General features: G+C 41.6%; 1 protein-coding gene across 1 annotated transcript in view; it reads right to left on the reverse strand.

Annotated features, from left to right (window-relative positions):
* Positions 1-21,202, reverse strand: part of ELAVL1 (ELAV like RNA binding protein 1) — a 1,128,619-nt gene that overhangs the window by 497,692 nt on the left and 609,725 nt on the right. The gene's annotated exons all lie outside the window — the stretch shown is intronic.

Consider the following 21,202-nt stretch of genomic DNA (forward strand, 5'->3'; position numbering starts at 1 on the left):
ATCATTAGGTCCCACTGTGGAGTAGGATCTTTCACTGGTGGCTGGACCAGGAAAATGTCCCTAAGAAAGCTTTACAAAGCTTAAAAGAAGCAAGGGATAAGGAAGCAAAGCCAAAATAAAAATTGGACATGGCTGCTAACTGGACTTGGACAGGAGTAACTCCACCATCTAAAAGGAAAGCCAAAAAGTCAAGTACACCGTGAGTGGTGTTGAAAAAGATGTTTTTGTTCAGCCCAAACAGAAAATATCTTCCACTTGCTTTTATAACTCTTGCATATCAAAGACCTATAAGGAGACCAAAATATCTTGAACGGGGGAAGAAAGCCTGGAATATCTTATCATCGGAAGTGAAGAAACCATGCTGTTAGCTTCAGGAGTCAGGACCTGTATGTTGATGGGGATGCCCTGATGGGTGAGAGTAGATATGGGACCAGATCCAACCTCATTGGAGGGCAAACCAGTTGAGACCAAAGGAAAATGAACCAGGTTTGTCAAAAGAAGCAAGGAGGATTACTTTGCTCTGTATCCTGAAAGCTTTCTGTAAGAACTTGTGAATTAGTGTTACAGGAGAAAAGGCATAAAGAAGACTGGAGGGCCAAGCATGGACAACAGCATCATTGGGCAAGTGCCCCTGAAGAGGGATCAAAGCAAAGTACCTGCTGCATTTGTTGTTGAAAGGTGTTGCAAACAGACTGCAGCAGGGGAGACTCCATTTGTGGAAGATCATGTCTGCCATTGACTGACAGGTCACTCGTGAGGCATCAGTAATATTCAACTGAGCCGGTTTGCTAATATGCTGGCCGCCACACCGGAATGTGCATTGCTACCAAAAACTGGGTGGTAGAGATCACCCACTGCCAAACTCTCATCTCTTCTCAACATAGGGGGGTAGGACTTGGTTCCTCCCAGTTTGTCGATATACCAAACTGACATTTCAATTTGAATTGCACTACTCCCCAGTAGAAAGCTGCCAAGTTCTTGCAAAGCTAGAACCGCTGTTCTCATCTCCAGTACACTGATATGCAACTTGGTCTCCTGAGATGTCCACATGCCTTGGACTGTTCGACCCAGGTAATACCATCCCACCCCAGCTGGGAGGCATGCATGGTCAACGTGGCATTTGCGGATGAATGGACATCCTTGAGCAATGTCAGTGGAGCCACCAAAGCAGAGATTTCATGCACACTCATGGTAGTTTTACAGGAAGACTAATAGTTCAGTGGTCACTACTCAGGAATCCTAACATCCACTGCATTATCATGTGGAAATGAGCCATGGGCAGGAGTTGCTGTGGCCGCCCTTGAACCCAACCCCTTGAGAACTAAACTGGCTAGAGGATAAGGTATGGTTAGAATTTGTCTGATATGACTTCTTAGATTCATTACTCTGTTGTCAGATAAGCAAAGGATGTTCTTGTATTCAGATGAGTCCCAATGAAATCTATGACCTTAACAGGATCCAACTGGGATTTCTGCATGCTGACAGTTATCTCTAGAGTTGGGGCCAACTGTAGTAAGTAGTATCGGGCTTGAATGAGTAGATGCCTGATTGGAGCAGTCAAAAAGCAGTCATCCAGATACAGAAAAATCTGGAAACACTGCAGTCTGAGATGCACTGAAACCACTGTCAAGCATTTGGTGAACACCCTGGGGGCTGTGGTGAGACCAAACGGGAATGACCTGAACCGGCAATAACTGGAGCATCTGTCGATTCTTATATGGTAGTACACGTCTTTCAGGTCCACAGAGCACATACTCATCCACCAACAAGAGTCAGGATGAACTGGATTGTGACCATCCTAAAATTCATGTGCTTTACCGATTTGTTCAGAGAGGCCAGATCTAGAACAGGTCTCAAGTCAGCTGTCTGAGTACTAAAGAATATGAAGTAAAACCTGATCCAACTTAGTTGGGGGTGGGGGGACTCTTCCAGGACTCTTGCAAAAGCTTCCGTATTTCGCGGGCCACATCCTCCCTCTGATTGGGTAGATCAAGGAGGCTTTTTTTTTGGCAATTTCCAGAAAGGGAATGAAGTACCTTCTGGATATGACGCACAGCACCCATCTGTCGTTTGTGATAGCCTCCCAGGCTTCTGGGTGCAAGAAGCATCGTGCTCCCCAACTACCTGCAGAGAACGACTGTCGAGCAGCTGTTCAGGATTGCTGTAAGGGCTTATTCTGAGAGGTTTCCCATGACCCCTGATTTTGAGGACCACCTTGGCCGCATGGGAATCTTCCATACCGATTTGTCACCCCTCTGCCCCAGGGGGGAAAATTCTCAGAGTGGCCCGAAAAGGACCCTACAACTTTCAAAACTACATTTTCATACTACCATGCTGGCTCCTGCAGAAGGTCCTTTGTGGGGTAGAGAAACGTACTCTGATAGCAGACAAGGTCTTTCTGTCCTCCTCACTCCAGGAGTGTCTCATGAACAGTTGGTCCAAACAAGGTGGAGCCGTCAAAGGAGGTATTAATAAAGCCTTGTTTGAAAGGCTCTGCAAAATCGCACAGCTTCATCCAGGCATGACGCCACATGGCAATCAGACTGCTGACATCAGATCCATGGCTGTCAAGGCCAGAAAGGGGCAAGGAGATCACCTTGGCCATGCATATTCTTGCTTTCTATATGAAACTGCCCCTGTAGTAGGGGAATCGGGGCAAAATAACTGCTTCACTTGTTTAGGTGAGACGTGAACAGGTAGCAGCAACACTGGCTCCAGCAACTAAAGATCAAGGCAGTCACTGCTGGAATGAGGGACCCCTTATGAAGCATCACAGTAAACCTGCTCGCCAAAACACTGGCCCTCGGGATATTTGTTGCTATTAGAAAGCAGTACGAAGACATCGCCCATTATCATACACTCATGACTTCTAGGTAAACAGGTATCTGAACATGACGGATCTGAAAGAGGAAGGGAAGCAGTCGGAGTTGAAGCCACTTGACTTGCAGCTTTGGCAAAGACGGTCCCAGAGGAGAGCAGGCTCAGAACTACCAGTACTGAAGGGTGTACTGACTCCAGAAAAAACAGGAGGGGTAGATGGGATCACCACTCAGTACATTCCCAGATGATGGTGCTGAGGGAACCCAAGCTGTTATTTACTTCCTGAGAAACTATCATACTATCAAATGTCCTTTTAAGTCAGACCTCTCAATGACCAGAATGGCAATGCCACAGATGGTGATCTGTAATATCTCCCCTCCTAAAGAACTGGAGAATGCAGTCTCAGACTGTCCGGATCCGGTGAGAATCTGGACAGAGAAGATGCATGGTGCCACTTGGGATCAAATCCTTAAGTCAACGTTGGACCCAGGGACAGTTTGTGAGACTTCTCTGGGTCAGATTTATTCTTTTCAATTTCTTATTAGCCTTGTCCTGATTAGTTACTGCCCAACTTTTTCTAGCTTCTTGTCTTTAGTAAGAGAAGTCGCAGAAGAGGAAAGGATGGCACACCCTGTCTGGGGAGGGAGAATTCCCTTCACTACAAGTTTTTCCTTTCTAGTTTGTAAGGTGAGAGCGCTGAGCGAGTCAGAAGCCTGACAAGTGTCAAAGTGAGTGCTGCCTAAATACGCACAAAGGTAGTGTGGATCCTGGGGATTCAGCTTGTCCACACTCAATGCGCTTTTTAAAAAGTGCTGACTTTCAGCCAGAGGGTGTGATGAAAGGAGGTACTGCCAGCATAGCTATCTGGAATTTTGTAAATTATATGTCATTTGTGAATGCCAACATAATTCATATAAAATGCTAGTGTTACAAATGTATTAGAACGGGGTCATGCATATATCAAACTGATTTGTACAGACACACGTGTTGAAAAGGTACTTTGTATATAAAGTGCTTCAGTTTGGACTACATCCACAGTGTACCTAACTGCACAGAACAGAAATGTACATGCAGCATTTTATCTGTTTAAATGTATGTTTTAAAAGAGGAAACTGGAGGGTTAACCTCAGTCCAGCAAACTTTAGAAAAACATCTGAAATTAAATCACTTTATAGACTAGACCATAAAGATGCTCTATCTTAAGGCGGCCAGAGACACAAAGTCTGTTCTAGGAAGTTTTTTGTATCGTCTTTGGGGTGAATTACTCACTCTGAAGTGTGGAGGTATGCAATTGTTTTATGACTTGCAGAACTTGCCAAAGATCTGAGCAAAAGCCCTTGTGTGTGCATTTTTACAGGTAAGTGCCAAGTCATGCCAGTTCCAGGAATGGTAACTAGAAGTCAGATGACCAGAAATTATGTCATTCTGCAAGCTATCCCACCAGTAATATTTTATATATTACTTTGAGAAGTCTCTTGGTGAAACAGAGCATTCTGTCTTGGACCTGACAACAACCACCACCATTCACCACATCATCTGCCGCCTTCTATTAAGTTATTAGGGAACAGTGATTCTCAGATTCAGTCAGGAATATAGTGAAGCTTAGTTTAGATTATGTTTTATTTGTACGAGAAAATATTTCCTGAGAGTCTAAGCTCTGATGTTACTGTGATATGTTTAGTATTGTCTTGCTCTTTTCTTATTTATTATTAAATATATATAAGCCTTTCATTGTGGCTGATCTTTGGACAGATACTCAAGTTTTGAGTGTACTTGCATATTTAGTGACACTGAGGGACACTCCCAATAGCCTTGCTCTTGGTCAAACTATCATTTGTACCAATATTAATTTCACTCAGCATATTGGGTACCCTTGGAAAGAGCCTTTAGGTAGCTGGCAGGAGTGTGATGGCGTCATAAGTACCTTATATTATGGGCAAAAGAAGGCATAGCTAGTACACCTGGGCAAGTCTTTCAAAGGTGTTTGTGTGTAAATCAAATTTCAGTGTGTGTGTGTGTGTGTATGTATGTATGTATGTCAGGTATTTGACCAGGGACACAAAGCACTAGTAGGACAGAGATCTCAAATCTAAAGCTATGCCAGTGGGGAGTCTTATTGGGGAATCTGGAGAAAGAGGAACCAGCCACGGACTGACTGCATTCCCTGTGTGCCCTTAAGGGAAACTGCACTTGATGCATTGAGTTGCATCTGGAAATACTGTATGCGCACCCGGTATTCTCCCAGTGAATGTCCCATTCACAGGTGCCGCTGATCAGGCTTGAGGTTCCTTGATTACCTGCTCAGAGGTGGGATATCTTCATCACACACTGGTTGGAAGTGGTGGATTGTCACAGAGGGTAACAAGCACACGTCAAAAAATGGCAGACTCCTATCACTAATGCGAAAAAGTATACACATTTAATTAGCCTAAAATAAACACTTAATAAAGCACTACACACAAATAACTAACCTAAGGAATTTATATTTAACCATCACTACCACAGCTAAATCCTAAATACATAACCTATCTATATATAACTAGCCCAAAATACACTCACTTAAGCCTACTTTAATACAAATGCTGAAGAAACTGGACGCAGAAAACTCTTTTGGAAAGGGAGAAGCACTAGAAAAAGCTTCTGAAAAAGAGATACAAATTCTGAGCCCTCAAAATTTTGGAACGAAAAAAACAGACAGCATATGAGATCTGATGTTGTGAGGTGTTCAGAGAATTGTGGGTAAGGGAGGAGTCAGACCCTAAAAGCAAACCGCTTCAGATTCAGTGCAGAGGTCAGATCTGACAACCAACAGTTGGAATCAGATGAAAAACAATGGCTCACACACTTACTCCATCAACTTCCCCATGTTTATAACCACAATATTTAAAATCTGCTCCGTATCTTGGGCCGTTGCACTGCCCTCACAAATTATTTTAGGTTCTGTCCAGATTTCTTGTGACAAGAGACTGAGAGGTATGGTGCTGTATTACTTTTGTAGGAACTGCATAAGTGTTAGGAAGTACTGATGAAGGTGGTCCAATCCTTTTTAATAAAGTTCCTTTAAAATGACAACATCTAGGCAATCAATTCTGCAGGCTACTGTAGGACTAGTGAGTTAGTATAGCGCATCCCAACTATTAAAATGTGTGCCAAGTAAGAGATTATTGGCCGTGATGGCAACACCATATCTTGTTTATATTCCTGTCTTCTGAACAATTCAGATTTTTTTTTGAGGGGGGGGGGGGGTGCATTGCTCTGCCAGCTGATGGCTACAGTTTGCAGTTAATGGTTTGTGCTGGAGTGCACACACTGCTGTCTAGGGTTTGAGTCCTTCAGCCTTCATTTGCCTTATATGCATGAGACTAAGCAAGTGACAACCAGAAAATGCACAGAGTCAACTGGGAAAACTGAGCTGGGCTACTCAATGGTCTGAAAGAGCAAATGCCTAACTACCACCTCAGAGATGTTAACTGCCACAGCATCACTACGCATCAGTAACCTTTCATCTCAAGGGAACAGAGTTTCTTTCTGAAATGGCTGTGCTTACTGATGTGATTTTTTTTTGTGCATTGTATTTTCTCTGCAGACATTTCCTTGCTGTCTTGATTGGTCACGGCTTCATTCTAGTATCTCTATGCTGCTTACAATATGCCTTTCATTTACACACATAAATACATACATTTTTCAGTATAGACTTAAATGTTGGTCTCTGCAGAACTGCACTGACATTTCACAGCTCTAGTCCAGTAGGCTCCCTGCTAAAAACCACTGTGGAACTGAAAATGATAGTAACAAATAATCTTTATAATTTAGAAGAATTTTCTTCACCACCTCACACACCACACCACATCTCTCTATAAGCGAATTCCAAGGATGCTGCACCTCGGAGGGGTACAAAATCAGGTTTTCAAAATTAGAAGCATACACAGTTCCATTATTTTGTATACTCAAATACTTCTTGTCCAGTGATGTTATATTACTAGCAATGTTCCTCACATATCCGTTGCTAAATATCTTCATTTCTTATCGGAAAGTATTCACAGCCTTTTATTATTGTACTTGGCAAGCTAAAATGCAGAATTGTTGCCACATTTTCTTTCCAGGCCAGTCCAGTTAAAATGGACAGCTACTGTGCCCTTGACTACTAACTGCGAGTGGACACAAATGATTACATTCACAACCGTGGGGGAAGTTAACATTTGCATAACAGGAATGGTACCCTCAGCATTAAAGATACCATCAGTATTGAAAAGCAAAATGACAAGGGAAAAAGACAGTAAAAGAAAACAATGCCTGATGTATTAGTGTGAACAGCGTTTACAGATAGTTATCAAATAAAAAAACATGGTGGCATCATAATAGAGTGGGAGCTGTGAATGAGACAGACAGCAAAATGTTGTGCAAGATAAATACAATGAAATAGATATTTTAATATTGCTAATATTAATCTCAAGAATGATCATGCGTTAGGGAATAAGATGTTACCTGCAAGCTGACATGCCATGGCAGGTATGCACAAACCATAATTGGGGTTAGTACAAGTCATTAAAATATGAACCATTTTCAAACTTTATCTGCCTTGAAGGGGCATCATATGCCTGAGGAGAGTTAAATGCAGTAAAAGCTGTTGGGGGAAAAAACTCCATTTTTCAATCAATATAGAAATACTAAAACTAATACAATAAATCACATTAGGGAGCAAGGAGGTATGAACAAGCTTACATGACTTGGTAAGCAGGTACCATGAAACCACCAATGAGGGACACACATGCCAAGTTAATGAAGAGTCTGTACAGAAAGATACATAAAAAATTGTTTTTCATATTCTCATTATTAATCCAAAAAAAAAAACATTAATGGCAGTGCTATGTTTGCAGGGGCCTATAGAATAACCGTCTTAGAAATCAAATGATAGTAAACACACTTGGGTAAGAAAAAAGTACAGTTGTGTACACTTACCATACATACTGGCAGACAGGTTCAGTGCAAACTTCACCCCCCCTCTCCCCCCCAAAAGGAGAGATAACTATCCCAGCGGAGTGTAGCCTCCCAGACATCTCAAATGCGCAGGTGAAAGCTCCTCTCTCTAAAGCTAAAAATACAGCATCAATGGGACCGGATGGTGTCCCCGGCTGTGTGCTACACGAGCTAAATGAGGAATTAAACCCGCACATAAGGCAGTAATCTCAGCCTTACCACAGGATACGTGCCCAAGGAGTGGCGTACGGCAACTGTGGTCCCACTCCACAAAGGCGGTGCCTCTACGGACCCTGGTAATTACCGCCCCATAAGCTTAACAAGTCTAGTCTGCAAAGCTATGGAGAGGATCATAATGGAGCTCATAAACAAAGATATAGGGGACTTGCAGACATTGGACCCGACCCAGTTTGGCTTCGTCAAGGGCAAATCATGCCTTTTGAACTTTGTTGACTTCTTCGAAACAGTCACCAAGGCCATTGATGAGGGAAAGGCAGTCCATACAGCCTACCTTGACCTTGCAAAGGCTTTCGACACAATACCCCACTCGGGTATTGTAGAAAAACTTACCATCTTAAATGTAAACCCATATGTCACAAGATGGGTTGCAAACTGGCTTAAGGGCAGAAACCACAGGGTTAGAGTTGCTGGCGCTGTCAGACTCCAAGCCGGTCACAAGTGGTGTCCCACAGGGCTCGGTCCTTGGCCCCCTATCGTTCGGCATCTACTTCTCAGAAGTACAGGCCAACATGGGAGGACTTTGGCTGACAAAGTTTGCAGACGACTGCAAACTGGGCGCCATAGTGGAAAGTGCATCGGACACGGATATCCTTCAGAAGGGACTCACGGAAACAGATAGCTGGTGCCAGAGCCATGGCCTGAAGTTAAACGCCAAAAAATGTATAGTCATACCCTTCGGGAAAAACAAGGTAACCCCAAGCTACCATATAGGTGGCAATCCACTAAGCACAGAAGAGGTCATCAGTGACCTGGGGACCCAGGTTGACAATGGCCTTTCTTTTGACACTCACGTTGCTAAAGTGGTTAGAAAGACCTTCTACATTGCCCACCTGATCATGAAGGGATTCACATCCAGATCTAGTGAGGTCATTGTTCCCCTGTACTCTTCACTTATCAGACCAATGATAGAGTACAATGCCCCATTCGGGACGCATCTCACCAGATATCTGCAGCAATTGGAGAGACCCCAAAAGTCACCAAAAGGATAAAGGGACTCCAAAATCTGTCATATGCTGCCAGATTGAAGAAACTCCAGCTCTATTCAGTCGCATACAGTCTGCTCAGAGGTGACATGTGCCTGACATACAAGGCAGTGTCCAACCCGGAATTAATGAACATGCTCCACCTCAAAAAATCCAAATCCACCAAAACCACTAGAGCAAGCGACTTAAACCTTAGCACGGATATAAATAGGACGTGCTGGAGGGATAGATTTATCACTCAGAGACTCCCTATGCTGTGGAATAAAATCCTGGTCCATGTGAGGCAGAGCACCTCGCTGGCTCTGTTAAAGAGAAATCTTGACCTGTGGATGGGAGATCGTAGGTTTACCCCGGGAATCATCTGTGTCACTGCTGGACAGAGGCACAACAAACTAATGGGTACAGTATTTTTTCATATAACGGGTGGCGTAAGCCACAAAACTTTGGGCTAGGCTTATAAATGCCTTAGGGCAGATAGCCTAGTATAAACCTATGAACCTATGAACCATAAATGTAGATGTTCCAAGTGTATTCACTGTTGCAGTCATAACATCAGTGAAATCTGCTGGCAGGCTGCCCTCAGTCGGCCTGAATTCCTAAGTCTTGGGTCCTGTGTCGGTTTCAGTCTCCTCTTCCATGACGTCAGGGGTATAAAACAAGCAGCAGACGCCATTTTCTTTAGTTTTTCTTGCCCCAGATGTCAGGTGCCCCCAAAAAGGTAGCAAAAAAAAAAAAATATATATATATATATATATATATATATATATATATATATATATATATATATATATATATAAACAAACTATATATACATGCAACAATACAAACTTTACCTTCATCTACAAGCAAATACACCACATAGGTTGTAGAAAATAGTGAAGGAAAGTGATTCCAGAATAAAAGTGGTATGGCAGGCAGGTAACCCGGACTGCAACAGTCCATACACTCTAACATCTACATTTATGGTAAGTGTACACAACTGTACTATATTCTTCGTTGTTTCACTGTTGCAGTCATTACATTTGGGTAAAATACCAAAGCTATGGATGGGAGGCTGGAGCTAAACAGCATTAGGGGCGGCTATAAGGCCCTGCAGAACTGCAGTGGCAAAGCCTGCCCTGGACTTTAGAGAGGCAAATGATAATGCTTTGCAAAAGTGTGAACAGAGCTCCAAGTAGCAGCCTCTAGAATGTCTTTGGTTGGTACTCCTCTGAGAAAGGCTGCTGATGTAGCTGCAGCTCTAGTGGAATGAGACCTAATGCCCTTGGGCACAGGTCTGCCATGGTGTAAGTAGCAGAAACGAATGCAGTGGCTTATCCACTTTGAAATAGCCTGCTTTGAAAAAGCCTTTCCTTCTGATCCTGCAGCATGTCACTAGTAACTGCTCAGTTTTTCTTAGAGCTTTAGTCCTGCTCAAGTAGAATCTTAGCTGTCTGTGTACGTCCAATGAATGCAGAATCCTCTCCCCCTTGTTCTGCGGATTTGGATAAAAGGTTGGCAGATGAATAGTTTGGTTAAGAGCCAAACTGGAAACCACCTTAGGCATAAATGAAGGATTGGTCCTCAGGGACACCCTGTCTGGGTAAAAAATGATAAAAGGCTCCACAGCCATGAGGGCGCTGTAGCACAGACTCTTCTTGCTGAAGTAATTGCCAGGAGCAGAGCTGTTTTCCATAAGAACTTTATATCAGCAGTAGCAGCTGGTTCAAATGGAGGCAGGGTGAGCTTTTCCAACACATAACCGAGGTCCCATGCAGGAATTGACGATCTTCTGGGAGGCCTTAAATTTTTGGCCCCTCTAAGATACTGCTTTAGTAAAGGATGAGAAAAGATTGGTGGCTCTGTATTGTATTGTAATGAGCCAAGATGGCGGAGGCATAGATTTTTATTGATGAAAAAGATAGGCCTTTGTCAAGCATCTCAGTCAAGTATTGTAAAATCAGAGGAATATTTGGCGCTGCTGTATCAGTTCCTTGTTCTTGGTTCCAAGCACAGAATCTCTTCCATTTATCAGCATAAGATTTTCTAGTACTAGACCTTCTGGCTTCCAAAATGACATCCATCACAGCTTAACTGAGAGGTGTTGTTTGAATAACTACATGATCAGCCATGCTGCCAGGTTCAGTGTTTGGAGTTAATTGTGCAGCATTTGATTGTTTTGCTGGGACAGTAAGTGAGGTATTTGAGGTAAGTACCAAGCTGGGAATTGACATGTTCCTTAGGATTGGGTACCAGTACTGGCGGGGCCAGTCCGGGGCAATTAGCATCATCTTTGGTTTCTCCTGTCTGACTTTTAGTAGTACCTTGGGAAGAAGAGGCAGAGGAGGGAAGGTGTAAACCGATAGGTTTTTCCAACTGAAGGATAGGGCGTCCACCTTCCATGCTAGTCCGTGATAAGTCCTTGTGCAGAATTTATTCAGTTGATAATTTAGAGGAGAGGCAAATAAGTCTATGTCTGGTCTCCCCCATTTCTTTATCATCATGCTGAAGACTTGTGGATCTAGTTTCCACTCATGAGGGTCCATAAGGTTTCTGCTTAAATCGTCTGCCAGAGTATTTTGCTTTCCTGGCAGGAATTGAGCTTGAAGATGTCAAGGCTATGCCCCACAGTGCCATGGCTAGTCTGAAAAAGGGGGTATATGAGTGCGTGCCCTCCTGCTTGTTTATATACCACATCACTGTGGTGTTGCCCGTCTTTATCAGTAGTTGTCCTGGATGAAGTTAAGTCCTTGAAGGCTGTAAGGGCATTTTGAACAGCTAACATCTCTTTTGGACTGATATGCAGATGCATATGTTTTGGAGTCCATATGCCCTGAATGCACCTTCCCAACCAGGTGGGCCCCCCATGCATAATCTGATGCTTCTGTTAAGGTGTGGCTGGCAGGGGGTACAGTGAAAGCCCATCCCATGTTCTGGTGACATGCCTTTGCCCACCATAGAAACTCCTAGGAATCATTGCTTCCAGACTGTGACAATGTTGACTCCATAAACTTTTTAGGTACCATTGTAGTTTCCTCATATGCAGTCTTGCATATGGAATCAGTAGGATGCAGGATGCCATGAAGCCCAGAGCCTGCAGAGTTTGTCTTGCAGATTACTTACTTCAAACTGATGGCAACTAAAACCCAGTTGTCAGTTGCCTTTGTCAGGCATGAGGAAAGCCACCTGGGCAGTTGTATTCAAGCTTACACCCAGGAATGTTATCTTTTGAGAGGGTACCAGTTGTGATTTCTTTTCGTTTGTGTACCCTAGGCATGTTAGAAGCCTTTTCACAAATGCCACGTGCTGAAGAATGTCCTTGTTTCTTTGCTTGAATGAGACAGTCGTCCAAGTAAGGATAAATTTGTATACTTTTTTGTCTGCAAAATGCAATTACTGGTGCCAGGCATTTTGTAAAGACCCTGGGCGCAGTAGATAAGCCAAAGGGCACAGCAGAGAATTAGTAATGCATAGAGCCAGCCTTGAAGCAGAGGTATTTAACATGATCAAGGCAAATTCTGCTCTTTTAGCCAGGCATGTCTCCTAATCACAGATCCAGTAACTGCAGCCCTGCAGGAGGCCTCTAAGGAATCAAAACGACATTGCAAAGTATGCTTTCCAACTTGTTCTGCTGCATGCAATAATTCCTGCAATTCTTTATTTCTACACATTCAGAAATCAACATCATTTTCTGTTTCAGCAATCCCATAACATGTTGTTGATACTTGAGCATATGAAACTGGCAGTTTAAGGCCCTAATTGCCAAGGTTGCAGATGTATAAACCTTCTTTCCCCATCTATCCAGTGCCTTTGAATCTCTGTCAAAGGGGATAGGATTTTTTGCTGTTGAGGCCTTAACCCCCTTAGGACCCTGTGAAATAGTTTCAGGGTCAGCAGCAAGGTTTCTAAATAAATGAGAGTCAGGGACCCCGTAATATCTGTCTGGCTTGCTGGGAGCCAGAGGTAAGGAGTCCAGCTTGACTCCAAAAACACATCATCCACAATGTCTAAAACAGGAGGTATGGCTAAATGCCTATACTGAGGGAGAAGGAAATCCCGGAGCCTCTTTTTTGATTCTGAGAAATCTTGACTCTCCCAGTGAAAATGCTCCCTCAAAGTATGCAAGGTTTCTCCAAATGAATAATCCTCAGGAGGTGATGCAGATGGGATAGATCCCTCTGCATCAGAATCCTCATAGGGAGATATAGATAATTCCTGATCAGAAGAGCAATCAGAAGAAATAGAAACCTGATCTGAAGATTCATAATCAGCGTCTTGCCTAGGCCTCTTATCAGGAGGGGGGTTGGGAACCCCTGAGCAAGGTAATTAGGTCTTCAGCCATTTTGATCTGTTTTTTGGGCATAGTGGCCTGTGCATGTGGCTCATGCTTCTTTTTTTAGCTTTAGAAGTTGCTTTTGTCTTTGATTTTGAAGCTGGTGGTTTTATATAAAAATGTTGAGGCCTGAATACACGCTCAGAAGCCAGTGCCTGCTCAGCGGTTCCAGACTCATCCGAGGGAGACACATCCGTGGGTACAATACTTTGAGAATCTTGCGGCGTGCCGGACTCCACATAGATCTCGGTAGGGGCCGGTGACTCGAAAGTAGCGGGTATCACAGGCTGCGAAAGCACCCGAGTACCGGCAAATGGCTTAGGAGAAGCTTAGTCGGTTTTGGACCTCGATGGTCTGTCTGTCCTTTTCTTTGCGTTTTTTGTGTACTCTGTTAGTCTGACTGCTATCCGACGACATTTCAGGGTAGTTAAATCTGTTTCCAAAATATTTTGAGGCAAAAATATACCGACGCTTAATAGTGCGTTGGTTAAATGTAGCACAAAACCGACAGCCCGGCACGTTGTGATCAGGGCCTAGGCAAGGAATACAGTATAAATGAAAATCCTTATGGAGGTATTTGCATCCCACAAGTAACACAATTAACTTTTTCTGACATCGGTATGGAGCAAGAAAAAAAGTTTCCCCAATGGGGTACTTGGCTTTAGTGAAGACTTCGGTTCTGAAACTCGAATTCGAAAATTTCAGGAGTCGGTCAACCGGCACTTGCGAACTGCTTCTGCTTTGGGCACCGCGTGGCAAGAAAGACTAAAGAAAATGGCGTTGGCTGATTGTTTAATACCCCCGATGACCTGACGTCATGGAAGAAGGGACAGCAACCGATGCAGGACCCAAGACTTTGTTAATCAGGCCGACTGAGGGCAACCTGCCAGCAGATTACCCAAATGTAATGACTGCAACAGTGAAACACGTAGAACATCTGCATTCTTGTTTCTTAGGAAGAGAGACGTCATCCTCGACCATCACCAATGGGATACCATCCTTCAGCTGTATAATCTGCTGATGATCCAAAGCATCTGGTTCTTGTCTGTTGCATTGTTTGGCAGTCTAACAGGACATGCTACTATCCAACTACAGTGACAGCGCCTTAAAGATCTCAGCTGTGACAAATATCATGGCTGGGAGCTGGTCAAACAGCTCAATGGACCTTATCCATTGGCACTATGATGCAAAAGGAAGTCAAGACTCCCTGGTCTCTCTTGGCCATACCACACAGCTACTACAAAAGTAGTAAGACATGGCAGACTTGCCCAAAACGGTTGCTAGCCTCTGTTCATGTAGGTCAGAACAACCTTAAGTCCGGACCTGACAAACAGTGTCATTGTGATCTTACCCTAGACAAACAGACTTGATTACATCCCTTAAAGACTTCTGAACTTCTGAATAACTTTCTTGGGTGGCATAAGCCAGGGAACCTTGTTGGCTAGGCTTACGTAGACCCTTGGGCCGATAGCCTAGTACCTCTACCTATGAACAGTCTACAAACACAGCAATAAACTTTACTGGAGGTAGTATGCTTTACACACCCTTTTTTTTTTTTTTTATAAACAACTCTACATAAAAAATAATTATGGAAAACAGAAGGGTACCTGATTGGGTACTTATCTCCTGAACTCTTTCAGAGTCTGGACTTGCATGTATACTCTTCTGCCAAACACTACACTGTACATCAACTTGCAGACTTGCATGTATACCCTTGTGCCAAACACTACACTGTACATCAGCATGTGTGTGCATTACCTGATGCAATGTGATAAGCCTGGCCGGGAGGGGAAGGGTGTCAGGCTACAAAGGATGGGAGAGCTAGTGTTAGCTGTGCAATCTAACCCTCCCTGGCCAGTTCCTCCAACATTTGGGTCACTAACTAATCACAAGTTACTGTCAAAAACATAATTCGGATGCCAAAGAGTCTGCAAGCCAAATATTCCTTAACGCAGTTTTATTGGTAAAATAAGTTAGCGTTTTCGCCTCTGTTAGAGAAGCTTCATCAGAGAAAGACAAATGTTCACGAAGGCGCCAAAACTTCCTGAACATTTAAATACATACACGTAAATCACTGCATGTTACATCACTTCCTGGAAACGTGAAATGTATAAAAAATTTAAAAAATATATATAAATATATGTATGTATAATAAATTACAATAAAGCCTAAAGATAATCTTAACACGCAAGTTCCTCTGTAAATAATAATTATATATAATACGTTTGTGTGTGCAATATTAAGCCCTGAAGATACCAAAAATGGTATAAAGTCACAATCCACTTGTGAAATAGTGGAAAACAAAGTAAGAACATATAACTACCCCCTCTTTGTCTAATAAAACATCAACATATTAATAAGAACAATCCATATGGAGGTGTATGATATATTTTATTACATAAAGGACAAAAAAGGGGGATTAAAACTTCTCTTTAAAAAGTTATTAAAAACACTCAGGTTGTTTTAGTCTAAAAGAATAACCAGTTTCAAATATCATGTAAATAGTGTATAAAATATTTTGTAAAACAATAAATCAATCAACGCCTAAGATAGGCTTTATGTTTCAATACTGGGGCAATGTTACATCTCTCGTTTAACCCCGGGGGATTGAAGGCATCTAATCTAAGTTGCCATTCAAGTTCCTGATTCTCAATAAGAGGGATGTAGGTCCACCACGAATTGAGGGTGGCATGTGGTCAATACCCATAAATTGAAAACTGTGTCCTGGATTTTTTATTGTGTGCTTAGCCAGTGCATTATCGCTTTTACAATTTTTCATTGCATAACAGTGTTGGTAAACACGCTAAGTTTTCTGTTGGTTTTACCGACATAAAAACCTGGGCAGCAAACACAGAATGCAATATAAATCACTGACTTAGTCTCGCAGTTGATTTTAAATTTAACATCATATTTAAAATCCCTTATACAAAATGTGTTACCAGCGTGAATAACTTTGCACCAGTTACATAGCCCACAAGCAAAGGAACCCCTTTAGTCTATTGAGGGGGTTAAACCCTGAATCCCTTTGTAACAGTTCCTTGATGTTAATTCCTCTTTTGTAGACTATCCGGGGTTTTATCCCCAGTTTCTCTGCAAGAAGGGGATTAGTGGAAATGAAATACCAGTTTTTTTGAATAATTTCTAAAATTTGTTTAGAATTGTTATTATACGTAGTAGTGAAACTCAAACACATAGGGACCAAGTTGTCATTTGTACCCATATTAAAACTATCACAAACACTCATATTGGTCATGTCCTCACTTGTATTAAGTGAGACCAAAAACTCTTGGTGGAGCAGTGGTTTATAAAATCCATTGCTTCTCTTGCGTTCTACCTCCTCAATAAGTTCATCAACTAAAACCTTAGGGTAACCCCTGTTAGTAAACATATCTTTTAAAACTGAACACTCAATTAGAAAATCAGTTAGCTTACTACACATATTTACTGCTCTAACTAATTGTCCTTTGACAATTGCCCTCTTTTGTTTATAAGGGTGAGAGCTCGAGTAGTGAAGGAAGGAATTGACGTATGTTTCCTTTCTGAAAATTTTTGACTGAAATTTGGAATTAGATCTATCCTTAACAAGTTTCACATCTAAGTAGTCAATTCCTTCACTCGAAAAATGGTGTGTAAACTTGAGAAAGGTTGTAGTGTGATTGATATATTCTACAAAAGATTGCGCCACCTGTTCATCACCCTTAAAAAGGATAAAAACATTGTCTAAAAAACGAGTGTAGTAACAAATGTGTTGCATCCAATCGGGGTTGTCCAAAATGTGATGTTCCTCCCAATACGCCATGACCATGTTTGCCACACTGGCACCACAGGGGGAGCCCATGGCTACCCCCTGTTCTTGGACGTAAAATTCATTCTCAAACAGAAAGAAATTGGAAGTACAATATCTAAGAGCTCTGTGATGTTGTCTATTTCAGTTTTAGGTGTTTTTAGCTCGCCTAAAAGTAAACCAACCCATTCCGTTGCTTCCTGATGAGGGATGGAGGTATACAAATCGACAACATCGATGGTAAGAAAGTTGTAAGAACTATCGTAGCTGATGTTGTTGATATTTCATAAAAAGGTCCAGGAATCTTTGCAGATGCTTGGAATGAGTTTAATGTATTTTGAGAGCAAAAAATCTATATATTTTGAACATGGGTAAGAAAAAGAACACCTCCCATCTACTAAAGCCCTCATGGGCGGGTCTCTACAGTTTTTGTGGACTTTGGGTATACCAAACATCACTGGGACCCTAGGTTGGGAGATGTCAATATATTTATACACATCCATGTCTATTCTGCCATCTATGAATAAATCTCTAAAGTAACCTCTTAATCTGTTGAAGCAACCGTTCATTACGTTAAGAGAAGAGGTTTCATAAGCTGGAGAGTCTAATACCAATAGCATTCTTTCTATGTAATCAATTTTTTCAAAGATAACCAAACCGCCTCCCTTGTCTGGTTTGATTACCCTGACAGAGGATTCACGTAAGTGATTAAGTGCTAACACTTGTTCCTTTGTGATGTTAAATGTGTTAGTCATAGGGTTATGTACTCTATTCATATGTCTGATATCCAACTCACATGCATTTTCAAAAATCTTCAACACAACATGTAATGGAGGGTTGAAAATGCTGGAAAGTTTCAAACCATTGTTCACATTATCCATAACATTATTGAATAGTAGCTTCAAATTAAGCTTTCGTACATAACATTTTAAGTCAATCAACACCTTGGCCACATCACAATATCTAGAGGGAACAAAAGTGTTCCCTAGTGCTAGCAATTCAACTAGCTCGGGTTCCAACTCTAAAGATGAAAAATTGTAGATAGTAAAGTCACCTTTCACATTGTGTAATATTTTTGGAAAATCAATCCTATGCTCACTGGTTACAGGACTTGTTATCTGTTCCAATTCCTGCCCTTGCCCCCGTAATCACAAGTTACAGTCAGGGTTTTAGACCCTGAACCACTGAGCCAGCAAATCACAGGCTTTAAGCAGCACTTGGTTTGAGAGGCAATCAAGATCACTCTGACCTTTATGTGACTTGCATGCTACTCAGATGCTCAGTAACTATGCAAAGCCAAATGCACTTACAGCATTAAAGTTCTAGTAAGCAAAAACAAATGTTAAAGTTAACAGACTCGCATTCCAGTTTTACTATTCAGGTTACAATCCAAAGTGTAGTCCTCTCAAAGTGGGAAAATACAGACATACCATTTTTCAATTCAATAAGGCTTTAAATTTACTCCAGGCAGTTTTGAAATTTCCTTGCCACAGGACTCCATTAAATGAAAACATCACGCTTAAATACAATCTTGTGAAATGTGAATTTGAGGAGCAGAGCATTTAGGTTCATATCAAATACAATGAAAATTCTTCTTTGACCCAGCATGCACTTCACAGATGAACACTTCTACATTTACATTCTTCTTCTCAAACACAAATCTTTATTGTTTTACACTTGTGGAAAGCAGTGTCATTTTATTTAAAATAAACCAATGTATGACAAATGAAAAATGTACCTGAAAATAAATTATTTGCGTATAAAACAAATAACTTAACACACTGAATATACAATTTTACCACATACAATATGGAAAATAAAAAGTAAGCTTTCTGTTGCACACTCAGCTAAGGAGTTGCTTAGCAAATTCCTTTACTTACAAATGCTGAAAAATAATGTACAAATGTCAGAAGTTTTTTTTTTCTACCAAAAAAACATATCCTTACCCCGTTTTTCAAATAATAATGGTTATGCCCTAAATTGTACCATCCCAACTACCCTTTAAATAAAGACTATGACTTTCTCTTCATATACCCAAATGAAATGGGGAAAGCCTGACAATCTTTACCAATACAGTACATTATGAACGCTGCATGACTTGATGCCATGTGCCTTGATTTCTAGTTTCTGGTATAGACGACAATTAATAGTTAAAAATTTTACTGATTACAATGTGGAGGCAGGAGTGTGAAAAGTAAAAAAGGAAATGCCAGTAGTAAAGCAAGTGAATTCAATCAGAAACACAAAAGTACAAGCAACTAACAAGTCTGGACTATGCAGTGTACTCTCAAAAGATGGGAGGAAATTCATAGTGATAAACAAGTACAAAAAAAATTGTTCAACTCAATGGTTCAAGGTCAGGAATACAGTCTAAATTCCCAAGGTCAAGAACAGTCTACCTCGAAACCCCCACCATTTCCCCACAAGTTCATGAAGACTTGGTAAATTAAAACCCTTAGAAAACTACAGCCTACTTTTACAAAAAAAAAAGACTGCTACAAAGCAGAAAATCCACAACTCCTTTTTAAGGAAAGTTCACTCTATTATGAAAATATTTGGCGCATACATTCTGTGCACTACTCAAAATCCTATTTTACAGAAAGTTGGACTCTATGCAAAGTTATAAAATGTCCCTTGGAATCAGACAACACAGAACAAAGTCTGCTGTAATACTAAGAACAGAGCTGGAGCTATGCAACACAAGCTTGATGTCACATGACAATTAAAACCTTTGCAACTTTTGTTGGAGACAGAACAATGTCACCACTATCTACCTGAAAACATGGACTGCTAACTTACTTAAAATTAATTTCACTTTTTGTTTACGTATCTTTATTTGCAATGTTTTTCTACTATTACTACACTGTTCCCTCCATCCCCTCTGAAAACACCTCTAACCACTAGGGCCAATCCAGTCAAAATGAAACAGAACACACAATCTCAGCCATTAAAATGGAAAACATTACGTAAGCATGACTGCATTGCGAAAGACATATGTGCATAAGAACAGGTGCCCAAAGTGCATATATCATAGTACTTTTGCATTTGAGAATGTCACAGGAAGGCACATGCCAAACTGCTACCCAATGGCATCATACTTTTTTATCCTCCTCTACTTCTACCAGCGCACACAAAATAATCTTTATTCATGAAACAGGAAACATTTGTCAAAATGTTAACTGTATACAAAATGTTGCCTTCAAAGCTGTGTGTTACAAGGACAGGACATCATTTCAGGTAATTCTCATAACTGCATAAAAATTAATATACAGGCACAACATGCAAGCACTGCACACAAACAAGACTTCAAATGCAAAAAGACTAGACACTGCCCTTAACATATAAGCAGGACAAACCAGTCTACTGCAAGGATGGGCAACTATGACAGCAAGGCAATTGTAAAATGAGCTTAATTTGGGTAACAGATGGAGAATAAGCATCAAAAGGTTTACACACAAAGGGAAAACTGCAGGCAATGGATAAAGTACACCTACATAAGAATTCTTACCATAATGGTACATGCTCATGCATGGCATCTTCCGCAGCATCAAGTTCAACATGTGGGAATTATGCAAAACGCAGATGTTGGAAAGTACAGTTGTGTACACTTACACAAATGTAGATATTAGAGTGTATTCACTGTTACAGTCATCACACTTGGATTATCTGCCTGCAGGTAAGCCCTCAGTCGGCCCGAATACCACAGAATTAGAATTTCTGTGTCAGTTGCTGTCGCTTCATCAGGTCGTGAGGGGTATAAAAACAGGCAGCCGATGCCATTACATCAGTTTTTCTTGCCCCAAATGTCAGAAGCCCCCCAAAAAGGTCAGAAAAACACCACCAGTAAAAAGTAAATACCAATAGCCCTGTAAGGGGTGAGTAATAGACTAGAGAGGAGAGACACAAGGGGGCTGGAGGGTGGGAAACCAGGACTGCAACAGTGAATACACCAACATCTACACTTAAGTGTACACAACTGTACTATGTTCATGTTTCACTGTTGCAGTCATCACACTTGGGTTGAAAAGTTGAAGGAAGGGTGGAGGCAGTCAAGAAGAGTTGAGGCTGGCTAGTATGCCCTGCAGG

The sequence above is a fragment of the Protopterus annectens genome, chromosome 13.part0 (assembly GCF_019279795.1).
Source record: "Protopterus annectens isolate FY-2018-M chromosome 13.part0, PAN1.0, whole genome shotgun sequence".
Classification (NCBI taxonomy): Eukaryota; Metazoa; Chordata; order Ceratodontiformes; family Protopteridae; genus Protopterus; species Protopterus annectens.